General features: G+C 38.1%; 1 long non-coding RNA gene across 1 annotated transcript; it reads right to left on the bottom strand.

Annotated features, from left to right (window-relative positions):
• Nucleotides 1–1,958: 1,958 nt before the first annotated feature.
• On the bottom strand, nucleotides 1,959–9,697 carry LOC103880544. The gene is made up of 2 exons (XR_641643.3): nucleotides 5,191–9,697; nucleotides 1,959–2,481 (listed from the first exon to the last, which is right to left on the bottom strand). It is a non-coding gene; the product is annotated as an uncharacterized LOC103880544 (long non-coding RNA).
• Between the last annotated feature and the right edge of the window lie 610 nt (nucleotides 9,698–10,307).

The raw sequence follows: 10,307 nt of genomic DNA, 5'->3' as shown, positions 1-10,307 counted from the left end.
TCAGGAGCTCGTTGCAGACCTCCTATGCAACCAGCCCATGATTTCTTTGTGTCTTTAAGAACCTGTCGAAGAACTCAGCAGTATGAGAGCAGATCAATATATACAGGGTTTCCTTTCAGTCTTATAGAAACTCATTACTCTCCAGTCTCTTTTTCCACTTATGGTAGAGAGAGTCAGACTTGCGGATATCCAGTTAACTATCAATACCTTTAAGAAATGTGAACAAGCGGTCCATCTGAATAATTATACAAAATGTCAAGGCTTTTAAAAGTGCTTAATTTTAAAGATCCTTTGCAGTTCTTCAGACCTAGATTCTCAGTTCAGTCAGCAGAGAGACAAGGAAAAAATGAGGAACACTTTTTCTCAGACATAAATATTCACTGGTTTTTGAAATATTATTGATTCCTTGGATAAGAAAATAGGTTAACTTTATACCTTTTTGTCTCCAAATTGATTTCCCGCCACGAACCGTGGCTTGTGCCTCTAATCCCAGCCACTCGGGAGGCTGAGGTGGGAGGATCGCTTGAACCCAGAAAGTCAAAGCTACAGTGAGCTGTGATTGTGACACTGTACCCCAACCTCAGTGACAGAGTGACACACCATCTCTTAAAAAAAAATTGATCTCCATGAATATGCTGGGTGAACCAGGAGATATAGAACTACTTGCCTCCAATTAGAACTGAAACCCTCCTATAACCCCTGCTGGGTGCTCGCTTCTTATTCAGAAGGAGGACACATTTTCACCATCTGTGGGGTGATCGGACAGCATTCATGAACACGCTTTAAAGGAACACTGTCGGCTGTGTAAAAATTCTCCCCAACTAAATGATAAGGCCTTTTGTGAAATCCACGTTACTGTGGGTTTTGAGCTCTGAGCTACCATATTCATACAACAGAACTCTACTACTTCACACAGTATTAATCCTTTGTATTTTGTAACTTAGAAATCTGCTTTGAGAGATCAATTCAGTAGTTTTGCTTTTAACTTTTCCAATAAATATTATATGAAATGCTTTCAGGCAGCCCTTGCTTATCCTCTGATGTGTGATACATTTTCTGGGTTTTTCCTTGCAAAATCAGATCCCCTTCTTTCAGTTAGGTACAAAGTGTTAGAATAGTAAACGGTTATGTTTGTCAATACCACACTGTGCTCTAGAAATAAAGAGAGCTAAGAGTTACAGAAGACATGTTATCAAGCTTCTAGCAACTTCAAAAGCATGGAAAAGTTAGCACATGGAAGATTCTGATTTGTTTTAAAAAGTGACACAGAGCACATTTTTGAAGTTAGCGATAAACTGGTCATTTGAAATGAGGAAGCTATGGAATGTAGATCTGCTTGGAAACTGCAGTAAGGATCATAGAACAATGCCCCTTTCTGATGAATCAGTAGAAACTAGAAGACAGAAAAGCATGTCATGTACTCTCCGTAAAGTTTGCTTGCTGGCACTATTCCTACTTCAGCATTGAAAAAGTACACCCATTAACCAACTGAATACAAAAACAGTGCCTTCCACATTTAAATTATGCTGCTTTAGGCGTACTAAATTAGCTCTCTCCTGAAGTCTATCCACAGCTTCAGAAAATGATCCCTGGAAATAAGGAGTATTGTGTGGACTTGAAATGAAACAGAAAGGAAATGAAAGTGAAGCCTGGGAAAGAAAAAGCTTGGGTTATGTTCATACAGCAGCATGTCATCCAGACAATATACAGAATGGCCATTCTACAGTGTGCACTATACTGAGTAACGAGAGGGCTAAAGATAGTGCCATGAATTGAAAGCCTTTGCAATATAAGCAGAAATATAAAACACAGAAACAAGTACAAAATGAGAAAACATATCCAAAGTTGGCAGTCCAGTGCCAATAATGCCTAGGTAAAAGACACAGAAGAATAGGGAGAGGATAATTAGAAAAACACGACATTGCAATAAGAAAACAAAAACCATTGCAATAGAAAAGAGAATTCAATTCAATTTAATTTATACATATAGGTACACTAAATGGAAGACACTGAACGAGGTACTAGGGTTGCTGCAATAAACTCTATTCCTACAGTAACCGATATAAAGAAAACTGGGAACCTGTCATCATTTTGGTTCCACAAACATTTTTGCTTTGACGATGAATCAACAGTGGGTGGTAAGGAGAAATAAGACAGATAAGATAGGAAGCTCAATCTAGAACATATACTTGACATTTTAAATGCACACATGTGACTGTAGAGAAGATGAAATTGATTGGCCTGGAAATACATTGAAAAGTTGTGTCATTAGAAGGACACTGAGCCAGGAGGGGCACAGTGGAGTCTGCAGTCAGGGCTCTGTCAGTATTCAATGATCACTCTCTCTGTCACATTGGCCATATGGCAAGTCAAATTAGGCTTTCAGGATGCCAGGGCGACATGTCCGTAATGGTATGTTGTATTCCAGTATTTCACACCTAATGCACTTCTTTTCATAAAACAGGGTGGCCACCCTTGATTCTGTAGAAGGAAAAAATGAAAGAAAAATGGTAAGAGTCCAAAATTATAAGAAAAGTATTTCTTCTCCGTGCTACCACTACAATGCTCTTGGTTTCTCATTATACAATGAAGTGACACAATTTAGTAATGGGAAAACAGATAGGAAATGCACATTTCACAACACAGCAAGACAATGCTTTTCACAGATGGCTGAGCACTGCAGGAACGTGGAAGGGATCCAGATCTACTTCACTTCCATACCTCAGCCCTTCACCTCCAGACATGCGGGGTGACAGAATCAAGACGTAACGCGATTTGTAAATTAAATGTTGGCGCATCACAACACCATGGTCAAGCTCTCAGCATCAAAAAAAATCAGCTTTGAAAGAGACAAGGCAAATTCACACACAGTGGCCCTGGTATCTGGCCTGTGCTGATGTGTTGGAAACAACTTTTTGGCTCCCTGAAATATTTTAACACAGGCATATACTTAAATAAATTATAATAAGGCAAATGTCATCATGCCAAAGCATCAAAATGCTAAGACAGTAGGTTACTTTACTTAGTGAGTAGAGTCTAAGTGGCATTTGGTGCAAAGTGGATCCAGAATATTGATAAAGTACAGTTCTCAAGCCAAAAGTTACATGTTTGTGCCTGTCTACACTTTATGTAACTTGTTAATGAAAGAACCAGAGGGTAGATTAAGGGGAATATTCAACAACATTTGAAAAAATTGAGATCTATGTAGTCATTTGTATAAGGGATGTGTAAACGAAATTGCTAAATTAGTTAGAAGACTGGTTGACTTTTTACAGGTGGTGAAATCACAGTGTTTTATACATTTCTGCAGATTAAATTCTAACCTTGACTATGGACTGTTGGCCAAATTAACTGTCACAACAAATATCAGATGACGCACAACAAATATCAGATGACGCGCAAACTTACCGGAACATGCAGGAACTTTACAAAAAACATACATTGTTATCCTCGTTTTATCTTTTACAAGTCTGAAATACATTTTTGTGTCACAAGGAAAACCCCCCGATTGTATTCATTTCCTTTTTTCCACCATTTGTTTCTTGATAGCGCAGGCGCAGCCTCAGGCTCAGTTAAATGCACCCACTAGGTTCCAAAAACGATGGCAACCTTCGAGGAAATCTAGTCACCCCCTTTATGTTACTCATATGAAAACTTACAGCTCACATGGAAACAGAAAGAAAGTTTTCATGAAAGTTTCTTTCATAAAGGAAGTTCATGAAAGAAAGGCTTAACATCTTACCCAGCCATATACCCTTTCAGAAGCAGGAACGGAACTGGACACCAGGGATTCTGACTTTGTTTCAGGACTCTTCCTAACACAACATCCATATCTTTATAAAAGTTTTAAACTGTTGTATGCATTTCAGAAGCTTTATGCATTTTGTATAGTATTACCCGTGGGGGCGGGGTAAGAAGTTTTACAATAGAGTTTTCACTACATGATTCTCACATTTGCATTATTTCTGTGCTTTTTAGTTTCCGTCTTAACTAAGTTTTAAATGCGAGAATGTAAGGGTTAAGCAGGTAAAGCTCTCATTCTCATTTCTACTATGTGTGGCAGGTGATTAAACTGTGGACAATGGTTCCCCAGGCAAAGGTGCCCTCGATGATCTACTATTCAGGGTCCTAATAATTTGGCATTCCAAGCACAACACAGCTAAAACAAAGACTGAAACACTGGGAGCCATAAAACTGCTAGTATAATTAGGGACATCTAATTTGGGGGAAGAAAATCGAGACCCAATGGCTCTAACAGTGAGTCGTCTGTTAGCGTTCCCAAGCTCTGAACTGCAGCTTTGAGGAAGGAAAACAAATATCCTCATTTTGCATGTTAAGTTCCAAATCTAATGTGTTTCTGGTTCTGCATTTTAACATCTATATGCTCTGTGAAAAATATTCAATGGATTATTTTCCCAAGTTTTATCATATGACGCGGCTTCAACGTCTTATATTAAATCAGTTCTAAACAAATGATTTTCCTCATACAAAATAAAAGTTGACACATATTAAACAAATGGTAATGAGGGTTTCAGGCCATAAATATCAAAGCATTTTTCAAACTTAAAAACAAAATTTGACATTATGGAATGTCTATATTCTTTTCATGTTTTGTTTTGTCTGGGGGGAGGAAAAAATGGCATAATACTGAAAGTAAACTCATCTTTATTTTATCTGTTGAATGAACCATTGAATATAAATGGTTACTAAAGTCTGCTTTTTTAATAGTAATGTAATAGAAGGAAAATGAATAATTCTAGAATCTTGAAACTGGAGAAAATAATTGGAAGAAGCCAAGAAGTAACTATAAATGAAATCCTAAATCTCACTCGCATCCTCTAGATTGTTAGCAATCATTTATGCATAAAAATTCAATTTCCCTTTGCCATTTCCTTTTTATCAGTTAATAATAAACGTGTGCACTGGATGGATGTAATTAACTTTCCTATAGACAATACGATGTAGAAGTCTATCTAATTATTTGGGTCTAGATTACTTTAAATAACCAACCTGACTCTAAGTAAGCATAAACACAAAGCTCTGTCTACTACAACTAATAATACATGTTGAAAATAAGGTATGGACAGCATCGTCATTATAATAATAATTATCCCCGTAAAATAAAATATTTTAACAATAGCTCCCTATCACTTCGGCAGTTTTTAACTATTTAGAATTTCTGCTACTCACAGGGATGCAGGATGTTGTTCATGGGTAAAACAGTCAGACACTGCTGGAAGCGATGGGACATAATTAGATCTTTGTGTGTCTGGTCTTATAGACTAGTGAGAAATGTAACATCTGGTGTTCATCAGTTATAACAACTGCTTCCATTCTAGTGTTTTCATTGAAAACAACAACACATTGTACATGGCCTTGAGTCCAAAGCACGGACACCTTTATGTTGGAATGTAAATCCGTGGAAGCTAAAAGAATCCAGCTCATAAAGGCAGAGAACAGAATGGTGGTTACCTGAGGCTGAGGGTGGGGAGAATAGGGAAGTGTTACTCAAAGCACACAAAGTTTCAGAAAGGATGAATAAATGGTAAGTAGGTGAGGTGGAAGGTATGTTAATTAGCTTGGGCCAGTTCTTCCACATTATCTGCATGTATCAAAGCATCACTTGGTATCCCATAAATATATAGAATTATAATTTGTCAATATTTAATAAGATAAAATTTAGAAAAATGAAGGAATAAGAAACACAACGCTGTACCAGACAAACAGGAAAGGAACGGATCTTCTCTTTTTTGGCATTAATCAGAATGATGCCTCATTTCCTGTTAATAGCCTAACAAAATCCCAAGGATGCAAGTCTCCTTGGACTATATACTTTTACTGGGGTTCTGCAATCTCATGGTAATGCTCTCATTCACTCAGTAATGCCACAGATATTTATGGAGCACACACCATAGGCCAACACTGAATGAGAAAGGGAAAGTTCCAGTTCTTTCTGGGTTGGCATTCTAGTGTGAGAAATAGGCAGTAAAGAAGGAAATATAACTGAAGGAAGTGGTGAGTGCTAACAAGAAAAATGAAGCAGGTAAACTGATATGAAGCTACCCACCCGAATGGAGGAAATGTTATTTTACATGGTGTCCTCATGGAAGACCAGTCTGAGGAAACAATATATAAACAGAGACAGAATTAAAATAAAAGAATAAACTAGATATTGATCTGGGGGAAGAAAGTTCAGGCAGTGAGAGCAGCCAGCGCAAAAGCAAGGAAGTGTTAGAGGAACCAACAGGTAGCCCACAAGGCTGGGCAAGAGCTCACATGTGGCATAAGATGTCTGGAATTTAGGAAAGGACAATTTTATGTAGAATTTATAAGCTATGTGCAGAGTGTGGATTTTTTTCCCCCAAATATGCTGGCAAGCCTTTGGAGAGTTTTGAAAAAGCAAATGATGTAGTTTGATTTAAATTTTTGAAAGATTACTCTGCTGCTGTGTATGAAAAGGAATATAGAAGAGAACAGAAGAATGGATGCAAATGCAAATGTTACTAGGTAAGAATAATGGTAAATTATTAAAATTTTGGCAATGAAGTTAATGAGATCTAGTTGAATGCTGAATATATTTGAAAGGTAGAGCTCCTGAGATTTGCTGATAAATTTAATGTCAGGTGGTAAGTGGGGAAGTTGAAACAACAGTAGACCTGTTTTTGTTGTTGTTGTTGTTTTTTATTTGTTTGTTTTTGTGGGAGGGGCGTGTTGATTAACTGGGTAGCTGCTGGTGCCATTTAATGAGATAGGGCTGGCCATGGCAATCTTGACAAAGGGGTAAACGAACTTCTGATGGTGATGGATTAGCTGTGGGTATCTTAAAAAAATGTATCAGTTGAGATTCTGAGTAGGTGATATTCTGAACTCTCCAGCAGAATTTGGTGCAATGAGAGAAATGAGCAATAGAGTATTCATTAGGCACATGGGGTAATTAAATGCACTTTATTCACCTATTTATTTTTATTTTTTATTTTTTGTAGAGATGGGGTCTCACTATGTTGAGGTCACTATGATGGAGTCTCCCTATGTTGAAGCTTGTCTCAAACTCGTGGCCTGAAGCAAGCCTCTTGCCTCAGTCCCTCAAAGTGTTGGGATTACAGGCATGAGCTACTGTGCCCAGCCTTAAATGCACTTTAAATGTGATTCATGTGTGACTCAGGAACTTCACTTTAAATATGTTTAATTTTAATTATTTCGAATCAAATTAGATCCATGTGGTTAGGGTCTACCACATCGGACACCTACATTTTAGAGGAACGGAGAGGCGAGGGACTCAGAAAGGTAGGAGGAAAGTTGGGTGTAAGGTGACACATTTGGAGACATTTTTTGTCCAAAGGGAAAAGAGAAATTTGGAAGAAATTAGAGGTATATGGGGACCACATGTGAAATCAAAATTATTGGTAGACATTGCACTATTTTATTATTTAACAGAAATGATCCACCAGCAAAGGGAAAAAAAAACAACTAACTCTGATTATGCTGATGGTGAACAAATGAACTAGTTCTTTTCTCTTCTTACTTGTTCTGATTTTCTTAGTGAAATAATCTCTCTAGGCCAGGCACAGTGGCTCATGCCTGTAATCCTAAAATTTGGGGAGGCCAAGGATGGAGGATTGATTGAGGCCAGAAGTTGGAGACCAGCCTGCGCAACAAACTGAGACCCTGTCACTACGAACAAAAAAAAAAAAAAGAAAAAGAAAAATCTTTCTGAGGGATGAAAGGTGGAGCTTTGATCTCCACTAAATCTTTTACACTTCTAACTCTACCTCAGCCTCAATTTCCAAAGAACCCAACACTCCAGGGTTAGTACCAGGAGTGTCCAAGAAAGCAAGTGGTAAGTCAGACAGGGTTTGGGAGGGTGTGTGTCTAGTAAAGAAGGTCCTATCCTGTAGTAGTAGGCTGTGCCTTACCAGACCCACACCTTCAAGTACCAGGAGTGTCCAAGAAAGCAAGTGGTAAGTCGGACAGGGTTTGGGAGGGAATCATTTGCTGTGTGTCTAGTAAAGAAGGTCCTATCCTGTAGTAGTAGGCTGTGCCTTACCAGACCCACACCTTCAAGTCTTTGAAACTGATGTTCTCATTGTAAAAATACCTTTGATGATGCACAGTAGTCCCCCATATCTCTCATCTGCAATTTGACTTTCCGTGGTTTCAGTTACCCATGGTCAAGTATAGTCTGAAAATACTAAATGGAAAATTCCAGAAATAAACCATTCCTAAGTTTTAAATTCCACTCTGTTCTGACTTGCATGACGAAATCTCTCACTGTCCTGCTTTGTCCTTCCCAGGATGCGAATTACCTCTGTCCGGTGGATCCACTCTCTAAATGCTACCCTCCTCTTAGTTACTTAGCAGCTCTCTTGGTTCTCAGATTGAAAGAAAACAGTATACGCCAGGGCTGGTCCTATCCAAGGTTTCAGGCACCACCTGGGGCCTTGGAACATATTTCCCACGAGGAAGGGGAGATCACTGTAAATTGTTTTATCTTACTATTAGGTGACCTAAGCATAATGTTACAGATGACCACCCTTTCCTTAAAATATTATTGATTTTTTGTCTTAATGTCACCTCCTTTTCTTGTTCTTTCTGATACTCCCTTGTTCTCCACTCCATCCAACTTTTGCATGACGTTACTCTTCAAGGACTGATCGTAGGCCCTTGTTTTAGTGAGTCCTCTAACTTCATGATTGTATCATGCCGTTTTCCACTAAGTAGCAAGATCCATGTTTTTTAAAATGTGAATAAGACCGTAAAATTGTCCCAATCGAGGCCTCACTTCAAAAAGTAAATTGAAATATTTTTCCAACCTAGAACAGCTTGACAGCACACCCGACTAGCCTAATAATCCCTCACAGTGTGCCTCTCTTCCTCACCCACTTTGGGTTTCTTTCTATTGTTTGAGTTTGCCATGCTTTTGTATAGTTCAGGGTCTTTGTCCATGATATTTACATTGCCTATAATTTCCTTCTCTCCAAATTACATATCAACCTGTTATTTGCCCATCAATTTATTAGTCCCTTAAATGTTACTTGTTAATATGAATATTAACTTGTTAATATGAATATTGTAATATGAAAATGGTAATATGGAACATTTTATTTCCTCTACAGCCTTTATATTTTGTAATTATTTCATTTGCTTGACTATGAGTTATTTCTGTCTCCAAACAAAAACAACAATGCAAACCTCATGAAAACAAACATTTGTTTCCTATTAAATCCCTCACCTACCACAAAAAATTATTTTAATATAAATTAATGAAGTGCATGAATACATACATTATAACCAATTTTCTCCTTGGCCCATGATGTTTAAAGTGGGGTTATCAATACTTACCTAATTTGTTTGTTAAGAAGCTTAGAGGAAATATATACAAAGGACCTGTCACAGTGTCTGCTGTGTAGTGGTGTCCAAAATATGGCAGATACATTTTTTAAAATTAGAATTGCCAGATTTCCATTTGGCTATCCCTTTCTCTTGCAAGAGAGAGGACTGTTCTCCTTTTTTTCTTTTGCCTGTTAAACCTCCACTTCTAAACTCAAAAATAAATTATCACTGTCATCAATTTTGCAGATAAGTGCAATTTATGGCAAATACAATTAGCAATGGAAAAGAATAAAAAATCGTAAATGACTGGGCATGGTGGCTCACACTTGTAATCCCAGCACGTTGGGAGGCCGAGGTGGGCAGATCATGAGACCAGGAATTCAAGAACAGCCTGGCCAATATGGTGAAACCCCGTCTCTACTAAAAGTACAAAAATTAGCTAGGCATGGTGGTGCACGCCTATAATCCCAGCTACTAGGGAGGCCGAGGCAGAAGAATTGCTTGAACCCAGGAGGGGGAGGTTTCCGTGAGCCAAGACCATACCACTGCACTTCAGCCTGGGCGACAGAGCAAGACTCTATCTCAAAAAAAAAAAAAAAAAAAAAAAAAAATTATAAAAAAACTACATTAAATAAACTCCAGTATTTATTTATTTATTAGATTCATTCAGGCCAGAGTCAAAGGGAAGGTTATTTATTGTCCCCAAATGACCAGCAATGAAACTTTAAGGGAAATCCTAAGTAAAGTCAAGCCTAACCTTGTCACTGGGAAAAACCAGAGCAGAGACTGTAGACAAACTTTAACAGTTTTTCTTTAGTCTGTGTATCTATAGACACAGCTGCTTAAGGAAACCAGGTGGCCTGAATGCCACAAACTGCCTAACTCTCCGGACCCCATGCCAAATATCAGACATCCAAACCTACTAGACATTGGTGCACACCAGAGCAGGTGACCTTGTTATTGTTGGATCATTAACA

Source organism: Papio anubis, chromosome 1 (assembly GCF_008728515.1).
Source record: "Papio anubis isolate 15944 chromosome 1, Panubis1.0, whole genome shotgun sequence".
Taxonomy (NCBI): Eukaryota; Metazoa; Chordata; class Mammalia; order Primates; family Cercopithecidae; genus Papio; species Papio anubis.
Note: the sequence above shows the minus strand (reverse complement) of the source record. Positions and strands in the feature narration are given on the sequence as shown.